Source organism: Schistocerca piceifrons, chromosome 10 (assembly GCF_021461385.2).
Source record: "Schistocerca piceifrons isolate TAMUIC-IGC-003096 chromosome 10, iqSchPice1.1, whole genome shotgun sequence".
Classification (NCBI taxonomy): domain Eukaryota; kingdom Metazoa; phylum Arthropoda; class Insecta; order Orthoptera; family Acrididae; genus Schistocerca; species Schistocerca piceifrons.
In genome coordinates, this window is record NC_060147.1 from 34,031,360 (window position 1) to 34,047,053 (window position 15,694).

Genomic DNA, 15,694 nt, shown 5'->3' on the forward strand with positions numbered 1-15,694 from the left:
GGAAAAACAAACACCTAAACCTTTCTGTTAGAGCTCTGATTTCTCTTATTTTATTCTGATGATCATTCCTACCTATGTAGGTTGGGCTCAACAAAATATTTTTGCATTTGGAAGAGAAAGTTGGTGACTGAAATTTCGTAAATAGATCTCGCCACGACGAAAAATGTCTTTGCTTTAATGGCTTCCATCCCAACTCGCGTATCATATCTGCCACACTCTCTCCCCTATTACATGATAATACAAAACGAGCTGCCCTTTTTTGCACCCTTTCGATGTCCTCCGTCAATCCCACCTGGTAAGGATCCCACACTGCGCAGCAATATTCTAACAGAGGACGAACGAGTGTAGTGTAAGCTGTCTCTTTAGTGGACTTGTTGCATCTTCTAAGTGTCCTGCCAATGAAACGCAGCCTTTGGCTTGCCTTCCCCACAATATTGTCTATGTGGTCTTTCCAACTGAAGTTGTTCGTAATTTTTACACCCAGGTACTTAGTTGAATTGACAGCCCTGAGAATTGTACTATTTATCGAGTAATCGAATTCCAACAGATTTCTTTTGGAACTCGTGTGGATAACCTCGCACTTTTTGTTATTTAGCGTCAACTGCTACCTGCCACACCATACAGCAATCTTTTCTAAATCGCTCTTCAACTGATACTGGTCTTCGGATGACCGTACTAGACGGTAAATTACAGCATCATCTGCGAACAACCTAAGAGAACTGCTCAGATTGTCACCCAGGTCATTTATATAGATCAGGAACAGCAGAGCACCCAGGACACTTCCCTGGGGAACACCTGATATCACTTCAGTTTTACTCGATGATTTGCCATCTATTACTATGAACTGCGACCTTTTTTGACAGGAGATCACGAATCCAGTCGCACAACTGAGACGATACCCCATAGGCCCGCAGCTTGATTAGAAGTCGCTTGTGAAGAACGGTGTCAAAAGCTTTCCGGAAATCTAGAAATACGGAATCAACTTGAGAGCCCCTGTCGATAGCGGCCATTACTTCATGCAAATAAAGAGCTAGCTGCGTTGCACAAGAACGATGTTTTCTGAAAGCGTGCTGATTAATGTATCAATAGATCGTTCCCTTCGAAGTGATTCATAATGTTTGAATACAGTATATGCTCCAAAACCCTACTGCAAACCGACGTCAATGAGATAGGTCTATAGTTTGATGGATTACTCCTACTACCCTTCTTAAACACTGGTGCGACCTGCGCAATTTTCCAATCTACAGGTACAGATCTATCAGTGAGCAAGCGGTTGTATATGATTGCTAATTAGGGAGCTATTGTATCAGCGTAATCTGAAAGGAACCTAATCGGTATACAATCTGGACCTGAAGACTTGCCCATATCGAGCGATTTGAGTTGCTTCGCAACCCCTAAGGTATCTACTTCTAAGAAACTCATGCTAGCAGCTGTTCGTGCTTCAAATTCTGGAATATTCCATTTTTCCATATTTTATTTCATGCTTACATTAAGCTGTGATCTTGCAATGCTAATCACTTAAATCTGCCACCTAGGCAAATGTATTCCTGAAATTTCATTACTCTACATTAATTATTTTTTGGTGTTGTGATTTTTGCGTCACTGTAACTTACCTACTATTAGCCACCCTGGTGAAGGCTGCTTGCAATAGTTGTCAAAATATTGGTAATTGTATCACATTGTGACACTGTCACACATCCAGCAGAATTTTATTGCATAGGGGAAGGGAGACAGTGTGTTGAGTCAATTTTTGACCATAGAAACTAAAAGCAGACAAGAAATGACGCGCATTGGCCCAGAAGCATGTGACATAACTATGACTCTTGATAAAAGCTACCTTACAAAAAATGGATGATACACAACCACAGAAAAACATGGGCAAAGTTTCTGACATGAAACTCTTGTATAACCTAAAATTACCAACACAAGGTAATTAAATCAATGATGGAATCACACATTTTAAACTGTTAGAAAGAGAAGATGGACCAAAAGCTCTGTGGGAAGTATCACATTCCATTCCTGTCCAGGAACTAAAGCTTTACCACAAACAACCCTGTCGGAGGAACATCAGCAACTGAGCACTATACCAATGGTTGAAAATGCCACTAAATTTGTAAGCTTCATTTATTTCGGACACGACCGGTTTTAGGCTCTTATATGCCCATCTTCAGATGTTAATAGTTTGTGCTGTGACCCGGAGCGCTGTGGTGGATGAGTACTTCTCTGTGCTCTGCACTTGTTGGTAATACCCCGTCCTGTACTAGTCCACCGCAGCACTCGGAGTCACAGCACGAACTAACACCTGAAACCGGTTGTGTTCTAAATAAAAGAAGCATACAACTGTAGCGGTATTTTGAACCTCTGATAAAGCTTTATTATATGAATTGTCATTATTGCTCTGGACAATGAAATGCTAACTGGGTTTGTCTACGCTCTGTTGTGTCCTTTAATTTGTTGGGGCAACTCAAGGCAATAAGAATACAAGGTACTACACGAAATATCTGAGATTTCCATTGTACCAGTCAAACCAGTAACAGTACATTTTACCGCTACATGTCTTAAGGTACTGCCAGAGAACAAAAACTGTGAGCGAATAAAGATAACTTCCATATAAAAGTACCGACATCTGAAAGTTATTTCCATAGTCGCTTGGATTCCTTATGGTAACTCTATTTGTACTAACTAAATGGACAAATAAGGCGGTGGCTTTAAGGAATGACCGTACATCTCAATCAATGACTGTACTGCAGTTCCTATCAGCCACTGCTCTGACATGAACTTTCTTTAATTGTTCGTGTTGAAAGTGGTGACGGCGCACGAAATACTACACAGTTGTATCAACAGATGGCGCGCAGTCTCCCAGTTATTTCCACAACCTATAGAACGCTCTCGAAATGGTCTGTCCCTCTTGTTGATAGCCAGATCCCCGATGATTTGACACCAGTTATCTCTATACTAGTATGGAGATCACTGGTTGACGCGAAAGTGTAGTACGATCTTCGGTCAACAGATAGTGCAAGGCACTGTTGGCAGTTATTGAAATAACTACCAGTATCAGATGAGTGGACAGTAACCGTTACTTCTCTGTAACCGGTTATTTCTATCCGTTATGTTATTTTTTGCCACCTCTAATCTCTAACTTGGAGGTAAGAAAAGTGCACCGGGTACGTATTTTTTTTTATGCTTTGCACTATGCGTTTCAAGAATTTATTCTCATTCTCAAGTCAAAATATTTACGTAAGTATTTTGTGTGTTCTGCCTCTCTTCCTCTATATTATGTCGTCTCTTTGAGGTTAAGGAACCGTACTGTGCCTACTGCATTATGCAGAAAAAAACACACGCACTGAAATTTCACAAACTGTATGAGTGATTGTGTGCGTGTGTCTTATTTTCTGCATAATGGAGAAGAGCCAGTATCTTATATGCACAAAAAGATGGCTACAATCCAAGGAGGGCAGCACAACTCACAAATACTAATATATTTATTTGATCATGACGATGATAAAATCTCGAAATATGTCATGCAGATCATAAAAAAATACGTAAGTGGTGCAGAGTTTCATTATTTAAAGAATAAATAACAGTCGCAGGCTTTCCAAAAGCTTCGATTAAGATGAACGAAATGATGTCAAACGTTTCTGCTTCCCACTTGTGGTCAGCACTTCTTGGAGAACCAGTGATACACAAAGTTAACTGAAGACGTTCGTTATTATTCCTGACACATGTTTCCTCACCAGCATCCTGTTTCCTCTCAGATATTTTGATGATAAGCATGTGATGAAAAAAATTGATCAGTTTGCCTCAATGATTTTGGTAACACAAATTTTGTTGCTGACTGACAATTCATTGCAAATAATTAGTACCAATGTTAATGAATAACAAAGTAGTAGATACCCAAACATTACAAATGCCGGAAATTATCTAATTTGAAGAAAAAATTCACTAGTTTATGTGTAACAGCATAGTATGCTGATTTCTACCTATGCCACCTATCCTCTGAAGTGAGCAACCTGATATGCTCGTGTCATTTATAGCAATGAGTGTAGTATGTGGCCCCCCATTATCGGCTCTTGTGACTGGATCCTTGTATGGAACAGAAAAAGTTTTCATTTTGAAAGTGGCGTTCAAGGACGGTGAGAGCCTTTTGCTTTTCATATCCCATGCTAAGTATATGCAACACATCTCTACAGAAAACCTTTGTTGTTGTTGTGGTCTTCAGTCCTGAGACTGGTTTGATGCAGCTCTCCATGCTACTCTATCCTGTGCAAGCTTCTTCATCTCCCAGTACCTACTGCAACCTACATCCTTCTGAATCTGCTTGGTGTATTCATGTCTTGGTCTCCCTCTACGATTTTTACCCTCCACGCTGCCCTCCAATACTAAATTGGTGATCCCTTGATGCCTCAGAACATGTCCTACCAACCGGTCTCTTCTTCTCGTCAAGTTGTGCCACAAACTCCTCTTCTCCCCAACCCTATTCAATACCTCCTCATTAGTTATGTGATCTACCCATCTAATCTTCAGCATTCTTCTGTAGCACCACATTTCGAAAGCTTCTGTTCTCTTCTTGTCTAAACTATTTATCGTCCATGTTTCACTTCCATACATGGCTACACTCCATACAAATACTTTCAGAAACGACTTCCTGACACTTAAATCTATACTCGATGTCAACAAATTTCTCTTCTTCAGAAACGCTTTCCTTGCCATTGCCAGTCTACATTTTATATCTTCTCTACTTCGACCATCATCAGTTATTTTGCTCCACAAATAGCTAAACTCCTTTACTACTTTAAGTGTCTCATTTCCTAATCTAATACCCTCAACATCACCCGACTTAATTCGACTACATTCCATTATCCTCGTTTTGGTTTTGTTGATGTTCATCTTATATCCTCCCTTCAAGACACCATTCATTCCGTTCAACTGCTCTTCCAAGTCCTTTGCTGTCTCTGACAGAATTACAATGTCATCGGCGAACCTCAAAGTTTTTATTTCTTCTCCATGGATTTTAATACCTGCTCCGAACTTTTCTTTTGTTTCCTTTACTGCTTGCTCAATATACAGATTGAACAACATCGGGGAGAGGCTACAACCCTGTCTTACTCCCTTCCCAACCACTGCTTCCCTTTCATGTCCCTCAACTCTTATAACTGCCATCTGGTTTCCGTACAAATTGTAAATAGCCTTTCGCTCCCTGTATTTTACCCCTGCCACCTTTAGAATTTGAAAGATAGTATTCCAGTCAACATTGTCAAAAGCTTTCTCTAAGTCTACAAATGCTAGAAACGTAGGTTTGCCTTTCCTTAATCTTTCTTCTAAGATAAGTCGTAAGGTCAGTATTGCCTCACGTGTTCCAATATTTCTACGGAATCCAAACTGATCTTCCCCGAGGTTGGCTTCTACTAGTTTTTCCATTCATCTGTAAAGAACCTTTAAGAGAATAAAATCTCACTTCGTTGTATTAAATTATCAGAAGTTTGGCATATACAATTCCTTTAAAAGGCTAACGGGAACACACAAATTCTCATCTTCCACGGGAAACTACGAGAACAACAACATTGAGAGCAGTGAACAACAAAAGTTCTGCACATGCGCACGCTTATCTCTTTGGGGCAAGCTTATTAAAGGCTTTGGAGCCAGTCAACAATTTTCTCCGATCAGTCGAACTGGGTGCAACCGTCCATTGGCCGCAACTCGAGCAGCTTTCACCCAATCACAAACCACAGAACCTGGGAGAATGACTACGTCGAATGGTTGCAACTGTATCTCGAACAAACCTATTTTTTTATAGTAACATACAAGTGGAAGTGGAATGAAATAACTGAAATCGAAGTTTTCCTGTTCTTCCATGGACGATGTGGGCTATATGTTCCTAGGTTGTGGTATTTTAATGAATTGTCATTAGAGGACCGAGTAGAAGAGAATTCTTTTTACATACTTGCGTCTCCTTTATCAATGTGAGGGTGAAATAATGCTAAACAAGATGATAAATGTTTCACTGTCCATCAACATAACATTTCCACTAACAGGTTTTTAGTTGTATATTTCTCTCTCGTTTTAAACCATTCCCTGGACCAACGTCTTGTTTCCTTATTCAAACACCGCGCCAGAGTCAATGTTATTGTTGCAGCCTTCAGTCCGAAGGCTACTAGAAATGCTTTCTCTGCATTGGCGTCGATTTGTACTGCACAATAAAGAACAGACTCCTCTCTCATGATATTACATCTTAACAAGAACAAAAGCTTACTGTCTAAGAATAATTATCTAAGCGCACTACGCCGCAGAGTAATAAAGAATATCTTTGTCTATCTCTCTCGTACTGTCACATTAATGCATAGCGATCTTATTACATGGCACATAATGATAATGGAATGTAATCGAATTAAGTCGGGTGATGCTGAGGGCATTAGATTAGGAAACGAGACACTTATAGTAGTCAAGGAGTTTTGCTATTTGGGGAGCAAAATAACTGATGATGGTCGAAGTAGAGAGGATATAAAATGTAGACTGGCAATGGGAGGGAAAGCGTTTCGGAAGAACAGAAATTTGTTAACATCGAGTATAGATTTAAATGTCGGGAAGTCGTTTCTGAAAGTATTTGTATGGAGTGCAGCCATGTATGGAAGTGAAACGTGGGTGATAAATTGTTTAGACAAGAAGAGAATAGAAGCTTTCAAAATGTGGTGCTACAGAAGAATGCTGAAGATTAGATGCGTAGATGACATAACTAATGAGGAGGTGTTGAATAGGATTGGGGAGAAGAGGAGTTTGTGGCAAAACTTGACTAGAAGAAGGGGTCGGTTGGTAGGACATGTTCTGAGGCATCAAGGGATCACCAATTTAGTATTGGAGGGCAGCGTGGAGGGTAAAAATCGTAGAGGGAGACCAAGACATGAATACACCAAGCAGATTCAGAAGGATGTAGGTTGCAGTAGGTACTGGGAGATGAAGAACCTTGCACAGAATAGAATAGCATGGAGAGCTGCATCAAAGCAGTATCAAGACTGAAGACTGCAACAACAACAATAGTGTACAAGCTTGTTTTGACACACCCGTGGCTAGATAAGAGCGAACTTGACAGACAAGTTTGCCCTTTTACGAAGGGCTTGACAAGTTTTAGAAATTTTTCACTGTCCATTCGAAGAAAGTTGATATGATAATAAGCCTCTGAGAGTAGTATTTCCTTTGACAGATTTTCATAGGTTTAAGCCACCCTGCACCAATCATATTTTCTTCTTCAAATACAGTGCCAAAGTCAATGCCAGGGCTGGTTTGCAGTTGTGGCCGTTCTCACTACTGTCAAAGTACTCGTGAACACGAGCAGCATCTTCTTTAAAGTGAGGTTAAACTGACAAACGCTGTTTCAACATGTACAGGACTGCTTTAATAAGTCGCAGCAGGTACAGCAACCGTTGCGCAAGAAATCACCACTTCATAGAGCCATTTAAGTTTTATTGATGGAACTTTATTAGTGTATACTAAACACCTAATTGAGAGTCAGTAGAGAACTGCAAAATGTTTGGTACATGAGTGATCAAAGCAACAGTAGTGCTTAAAATATACCCGGTTTACGGCATATTCTTTTCACTCCACTTGAAAGTCACACAAAGATCTGCAAACTTAATGCTTCTACTATTAAATATGTCTTGTTATCCTACCCGCAATGCTGTACTACTGCCCACACTTTGTCAACAGCAAGAATTAATTCAGGCTCACAACAGATTAGGGTCCACTTCCTGGTCATCTTGCAGAATTTTGGAATGCCGGTTATATCGGCTTTTTCCATGTCATTTTAACATGACTGTTAAAACTGCTCAAAATAACAGGTTTCTGAAAATTTCTGTTTTTATTCCTATTATTTCCTTAATAAACGTACAAACAGAGCAAAGATTGAAAAATGTTGACTCAGTTTAACGATACATAGACTCACTGCTTTTCTCAAATAGTCATAAGGGGATGAATACCACAAAAAAAAAAAAAAAACACCAGTTTCTCCTACTGATTCTAACATTTTGAAATCCTGCTCAAAAATCATGTTGTAATCAGAGACCATACCATTATGTGGGCATTACCAATAATAATCAGCGCTAAAGGATTAAAAGTGGGGTTGAAGGATTTTATTTTTCCTCTTAATTTGTCCGATTTCAAGGGCTACAAGCAGATGAAGGCAGCAGATCAACTACTTCTATTTTTACTGCATACTATGAATGAATTGTTAATCAGTTTTTAATTTATTACTGTTACCATAATTTCATACCTCTTTAATTATTTTACAGAAATTACCGTACAGACCAGGAGGAGCAAGCCTTACACACTGCACATACAACCGCACCTTAAGGTGGGTAGGACGTCAAACAGGCCGACTTGGAGCAGGAGAGGCACCACACGACATTTTAATTTCCACTGTCTATACTTTTACAAATAAATTCCTAAAACTTTGTTAGCATGACCAGGAAGGATTCAGGTTTCACATTCTTAGCAATGTAAGCTCAAAAATGTAACAAAATAAATTTTTTTACATGTGAAATTTCATCATTTTTTCACTTACTATTTGCTGCATTTGTTGCTATAGGTACACTTTTCTTTATAAGTCAGAGAGATACTTCGATGAATTTTGCACAGCATACAAATCATACGTACAGGTGTATGAAACTCTAGAATTTTCCAAATCTATTAAAAACTGTGGTAAAAATTGAGGTAATTAACTACAAAATTTGAGTTTTTTTTCTAAACATGAATTTTAAAATGTGACAGCTCATTCATTTTTTCATTAATTAAATAAATTCTAGAGTTTCATACACCTGTAAGTATGGTTTGCATGCTGTGCAAAATTCACCGAAGAATCTCTCTTACTTATGAAGAAAAGTGTACCTATAGTAACAAATGCAGCCAATAGTAAGTGAAAAAATAATGAAATTTCACACGTAAAAAAAATTATTTTGTTATATTTTTGAACTTATATTGCTAAGAGTGTGAATTCTGAATCCCTCCTGCTCATGTTGACAAAGTTTAATTAATTTATTTGTAAAAGTATAGACAGTGGAAATTAAAATGTCATGTGGTGCCTCTCCTGCTCCAAGTCGGCCCATTTGACATCCTACCCCCTTAACCCACGACTAATGGCAATAGGGACACCATTGTCTCAGCAGTGCTGTGCCAATTCTCCAATTCTTATGCCACGTGTTTGTTGCTTGTTTCTGGTGACATTGTTGTTAAAATAGCACTAATCACTTTTCCCATTTTTGTATAGTAATGCAATAGTTCAAACCAATGCAAATTTTACGAATAAAAAAAGTTTTATTTAAAAACGAAAAATTTTGGTACTGCTGATATGGTTAATTTTAGTAGAAAAACAAAAAACACCTGTTGTAACCGAGACCAAACAAAATACCGAAGAAATACAGGTATCGGGTTTAACCAGTTGGTTTTTCCCATCCCTAGCGGATCTCCTCTTCAATTTGCCTTCAACTAAAATATCCTTTGCATAAGGAAGGATGTGCAGTTTTCTGTCTGTCCTCAACATTGTGCACCTTTTTTAATTTCATAATCAAACAAGTTTGGAATATCAACAATATTAGGAAATGCAATGCAATACAGCTTCAACAAAATGTCTGTCACACATTTAGCTTTTGGCCAAAGCTTTCTTCAACAAACACCAAATGCACACATGACTGCTATCTCCAGCAGCTCGGACAGTAACGCCAGTTTTATTGAAGTTATATCCTTTTCTTCTGCTGGCACTATTGCTGTTACAGATGGACCTGTATCATAGTAGTTGTCGGCAGTGGTGGTGTTGCTACCAGTGTTTTGGGTAGCTGCTGTAACTGTTGTTGCTTTTGCTGATGTCACTTTTGCTAGTGCAGCTGTTCGATATTTAGTGGATATTCTACAGGGTTCACATTTGAAGGTTTAGAGCAATTTGGGAGGGTCGTGGTTAGTTGCAGGTTGCAGCAAATGAAGACACTGTAGAGTAGGACACTCATAAATTACAGATGTGTAATTAGCATCATTACAGTTGTGAAATAATAAAATTACGCAAATGAAAATTTATTGTTGTGGCCATCAGGCAGTGTTCCTTTAATTTTTTTAACGATACTAAAGCCATCAACAGTTACTTTATGCCCCAAAACCAAATAGTACCTTCTATTATTACTGTTCTAATCCATTTTCTTGTGCATTGCCAGATTTAATTCGACTTAATTTTAACACCATCATTGTGTTTCTGATGAAGCTAGCACCATAACTTCTTTCCAAGGCACTAACCATTCCACTCAGCTGCTCTTCAGTCCTTTTCTGTCTCTGACAGTTACAATAACATCAGCAAACTTAAAAATCTTTATTCCTTCTCTGTGGACATTAAATTCTTTTCTAAGAAGGGGAGAAAGAGATGGTGAGCCAGGAACAGGTCCTAGGCCTAACCCCAGAGCAGCAGAAGAAAAAGGAGTAGTTTATCCCGTATTTCCTTCACAGCTTGCATTGGAATAACATCAGGGATAGGCTACAATCCTCTATTATCATCTTTTGAATTACTACTTCCTGCTACTTTCACAATTTCGTATAACGTAGTCCAGTCAACATTGCCAAAAGGTTTCTCAAAATACACAAATGTTATACATGTATGTTTGCCTTTCTTCAACTTGTCTTCTAAGGTAAGTTGTAGGGTCAGTATTGCCTACAGCATGTTCCTACATTTCTCTGAGATCATCCCCGAGGGGGCGTCTACCACTTTTCCATTTTTCTGTAAATAGGTCTCAAATTTTGCAATACAGCTGGTAACATTCACACTTGCCAACATCTGGCCTCTCTGGAATTCTTCAAGTCTCATGTACACTGTGCACAAAGTAGAACAGTTTTGCCATTACTGGCTGTTCCAAGGATCTTAATAATTCTGAGGGAATGTCACCCATTACAGATGCCGTGTTCTGACTTTTAATACTCTGTCAAATTCTCCTCACACTGTTGTATCTTCTATCTCATATTCCCCTACTCTCTCTTCCATTTCTAGAATAGTGTTACACCTCTGATTCTTTGAAGAATCAAACTCCCATATGTAAAACAGCTTAAAATGTCTGATTGAATTATAAATGAGTTAATGTATTGAATGTTTGACATTAACCACATTAGTGATAAAAAGATTAGAAAAGTTTTGAAGTTATGCTTACAGTTTCTAAGGAAGTCAGTAAGTGCAATAATTATGAAACACAGAATGAACATAAAATAGGTAATTTGGGTTCCATTTCAAGTGGAAGCTAAATTTTCATGCATCTTAATGTTTATGACATATCTCCTGAACTGTTTTGTACAATAATACAATTTTACCGATAAATTAAGGAATATATGGAGACATTGTATGCAAAATGTATTGCAAATAGAGTTAGTACTAAAGAAGTAATAAAATGTCATACCTGATACTGCAATTTGACTGCATGAACAGTGAAAATATAGTAAGTGATACATGTTTTTTTTTCTTTCAACATTTTGTGTGGAATGTCAGTGACAGAAAGTTTCATAAAGGTTTGAAATTACATGTAAAGTTTGTTGGAAGTTTCTAAGTGTTCACATTCTCAAATGCTGAACAAATAAACTCCAAGTATTTGCATGTCGCCAGTTACACTCCCTCAAGACAAACACCTCTTAATTAGTATATTATGACACCATTTTAAATTCAGACTATAACTATGCAAAATACTGGAAACCAAATTTGTATTGGTGCTAGAAGCCTGTAGACGGGCCACCAGCAGCTGGTATTAGGTACTGTGATAGTCCCTTCATAATGTATTCGGGTAACAGAAGAAATATTGAATTTAATTGATGAAAGGAGAAAATATAAAAATGCAGTAAATGAAGCAGGCAAAAAGGAATAAAAACGTCTCAAAAATGAGATTGACAGGAAGTGCAAAATGGCAAAGCAGGGATGGCTAGAGGACAAATGTAAGGATGTAGAGGCTTATCCCACTAGGGGTAAGATAGATACTGCCTACAGGAAAATTAGAGAGACCTTTGGAGAAAAGAGTACCACTTGTATGAATATCAAGAGCTCAGATGGAAACCCAGTTCTAAGCAAAGAAGGGAAAGCAGAAATATGGAAGGAGTATATAGAGGGTCTATACAAGGGCGATGTACTTGAGGACAATATTATAGAAATGGAAGAGGAAATGGGAGATACGATACTGCGTGAAGAGTTTGACAGAGCACTGAAAGAACTGAGCCTAAACAAGGCCCCGGGAGTAGACAACATTCCATTAGAACTACTGATGGCCTTGGGAGAGCCAGTCCTGACAAAACTTTACCATCTGGTGAGCAAGATGTATGAGACAGGCGAAGTACCCTCAGACTTCAAGAAGAATATAATAATTCCAATCCCAAAGAAAGCAGGTGTTGACAGATGTGAAAATTACCGAACTATCAGTTTAATAAGTCACAGCTGCAAAATACTAACACGAATTCTTTACAGACGAATGGAAAAACTGGTAGAAGTCGACATCGGCAAAGATCAGTTTGGATTCCGTAGAAATATTGGAACACGTGAGGCAATACTGACCTTACGACTTATCTTAGAAGAAAGATTAAGGAAAGGCAAACCTACGTTTCTAGCATTTGTAGACTTAGAGAAAGCTTTTGACAATGTTGACTGGAACACTCTCTTTCAAATTCTAAAGGTGGCAGGGGTAAAATACACGGAGTGAAAGGCTATTTACAATTTGTACAGAAACCAGATGGCAGTTATAAGAGTCGAGGGACATGAAAGGGAAGCAGTGGTTGGGAAGGGAGTAAGAGAGGGTTGTAGTCTCTCCCCGATGTTATTCAATCTGTATATTGAGCAAGCAGTAAAGGAAACAAAAGAAAAATTCGGAGTAGGTATTAAAATCCATGGAGAAGAAATAAAAACTTTGAGGTTCGCCGATGACATTGTAATTCTGTCAGAGACAGCAAAGGACTTGGAAGAGCAGTTGAACGGAATGAATGGTGTCTTGAAGGGAGGATATAAGATGAACATCAACAAAACCAAAACGAGGATAATGGAATGTAGTCGAATTAAGTCGGGTGATGTTGAGGGTATTAGATTAGGAAATGAGACACTTAAAGTAGTAAAGGAGTTTAGCTATTTGTGGAGCAAAATAACTGATGATGGTCGAAGTAGAGAAGATATAAAATGTAGACTGGCAATGGCAAGGAAAGCGTTTCTGAAGAAGAGAAATTTGTTGACATCGAGTATAGATTTAAGTGTCAGGAAGTCGTTTCTGAAAGTATTTGTATGGAGTGTAGCCATGTATGGAAGTGAAACATGGACGATAAATAGTTTAGACAAGAAGAGAACAGAAGCTTTCGAAATGTGGTGCTACAGAAGAATGCTGAAGGTTAGATGGGTAGATCACATAACTAATGAGGAGGTACTGAATAGGGTTGGGGAGAAGAGGAGTTTGTGGCACAACTTGACGAGAAGAAGAGACCGGTTGGTAGGACATGTTCTGAGGCATCAAGGGATCACCAATTTAGTATTGGAGGGCAGCGTGGAGGGTAAAAATCGTAGAGGGAGACCAAGAGATGAATACACTAAGCGTATTCAGAAGGATGTAGGTTGCAGTAGGTACTGGGAGATGAAGAAACTTGCACAGGATAGGGTAGCATGGAGAGCTGCATCAAACCAGTCTCAGGACTGAAGACCACAACAACAACAACAACAACAACAACAACAATGTATTCGGTCAGTGCATTAGTTCATAGCATTTTTCCATAAGTTCAATAAATGCAATAGATACACATAACAGAGACCTTAGTCATCAGTAATATATTCTCCTTCACAATTTACAGCAGTCTGCCAATGCTGGGTTAACTTTCAATTCCATTACTGTAAAAGTTACGTAGTTTTTGAGACGAAGAACTCGTCCAGCCATGTTTGGAGTACATTTTCATCTGGAAAGAAAGTTGCTTGAAGATTGTTTGACAGAGAATGGAAAAGGTGAAAATCTGAGGGCGCAAGATGAGGTGAATTACTTGAGTGTGGAATAACTGGCCAACCCAACTCCTGTGTACTGTTTTCTTTTTGCCAGTGTAGCAGAATACAAGTGGACATTATCGTGGAGTAGCATCATTTCAAGCAATCTTCCTGGTCATTGTTCTCCTGCACCTGTAAGAAGTTTCAGTTGTTGACAGTAAATGTCAGCATTGATGATTAGACCTCACTGAAGCACGTTGTAGCATGCCACACTGTCACTGTTCCACCAGATGCATAACATTATCTTTTGTAGGTGCATGCAGGTCTCTGTATGGGGAATTACTGCTTTGTTTGGGCTCAACCATTCCTTTCTTTTCCTTATGTTAGCATAAAGACACAATTTCCTATCACTAGTAATGATACAGGACAGGAATGACTGGTGGTGTTCATAAGCCAGTTTGTGATGAGAAAGCAGAGATGCACATATGGCCACCCACAGATTTCTGGGATTTTGCCTTAGAGCACGAAGTACCCATACACCTGATTTTTCAACCTTCCACATTACATACAAATGTCACACAATGGTGGAATGATCACAGTTCATTATACTTACCAGTTCTCGAGTACACTGATGTGGATTAATATGTTTAAAAGATCATCAAACCTCGAAGGCCTTCCTGGATGTGGAGGGCCACTAATGTCAAAATGATCCTTAAAATAACGCCGCCCACAGTGACCGAGCGGTTCTAGGTGCTCCAGTCCAGAGCCACGCTGCTGCTACAGTCGCAGGTTCGAATCCTGCTTTGGGCATGGGTGTCTGTAATGTCCCTAGGTTAGTTAGGTTTAAGTAGTTCTACGTTCTAGGGGACTGATGATCTCAGATGTTAAGTCCCTTAGTGCTCAGAGCCATTTCAACCATTTTTTTAAAGTGAGAAAACCATTTCTTGTTGTTCTCTGTCCAATGACATTATCCCCATAAACACAGAAATTGTTTCTGGCTGCCCCTGCCGCTGTCACCCCTCTATAGAACTCAAACAGAAGAATATGTCGATTTCTCCACTCGGCATACCATTTTATAATGTCCACACTCCACTCTCTATCTCCAGCTGACAATATGTGAACTCACAGTACAGTCAACTACAAATAAAAAATGACCCATAGCAGCCAGAATACCAACATGCAAAAGAAAAATGCTACGAACTTACGCACCAACTAAATACAAATTTCATGCATTATTCAAGGATTTCTACTAGGCCTTGTCTTGTTGCATTTTGATACTCTGCTGCCTTACTACACTACTGGCTATTAAAATTGCTACACCAAGAAGAAATGCAGATGATAAACGGGTATCCATTGGAGGAAAATATTATACTAGAAATGACATGTGATTACATTTTCACGCAATTTGGGTGCATAGACACCTCTGGGCACAATAACGGCCTTGATACACTTGGGCATTGAGTCAAACAGAGCTTGGATGGTGTGTACAGGTACAGCTGCCCATGCATCTTCAACACGATACCACAGTTCATAAAGAGTAGTGACTGTCGTATTGTGAGGAGCCAGTTGCTCGGCCATCATTGACCAGACTTTTTCAATTGGTGAGAGATCTGGAGAATGTGCTGGCCCGGGCAGCGGTCGAACATTTTCTGTATCCAGAAAGGCCCGTACAGGACTTGCAACATGCGATCATGCATTATCCTGCTGAAATGTAGGGTTTTGCAGGGATCAAATGAAGGATAGAGCCACGGGTCG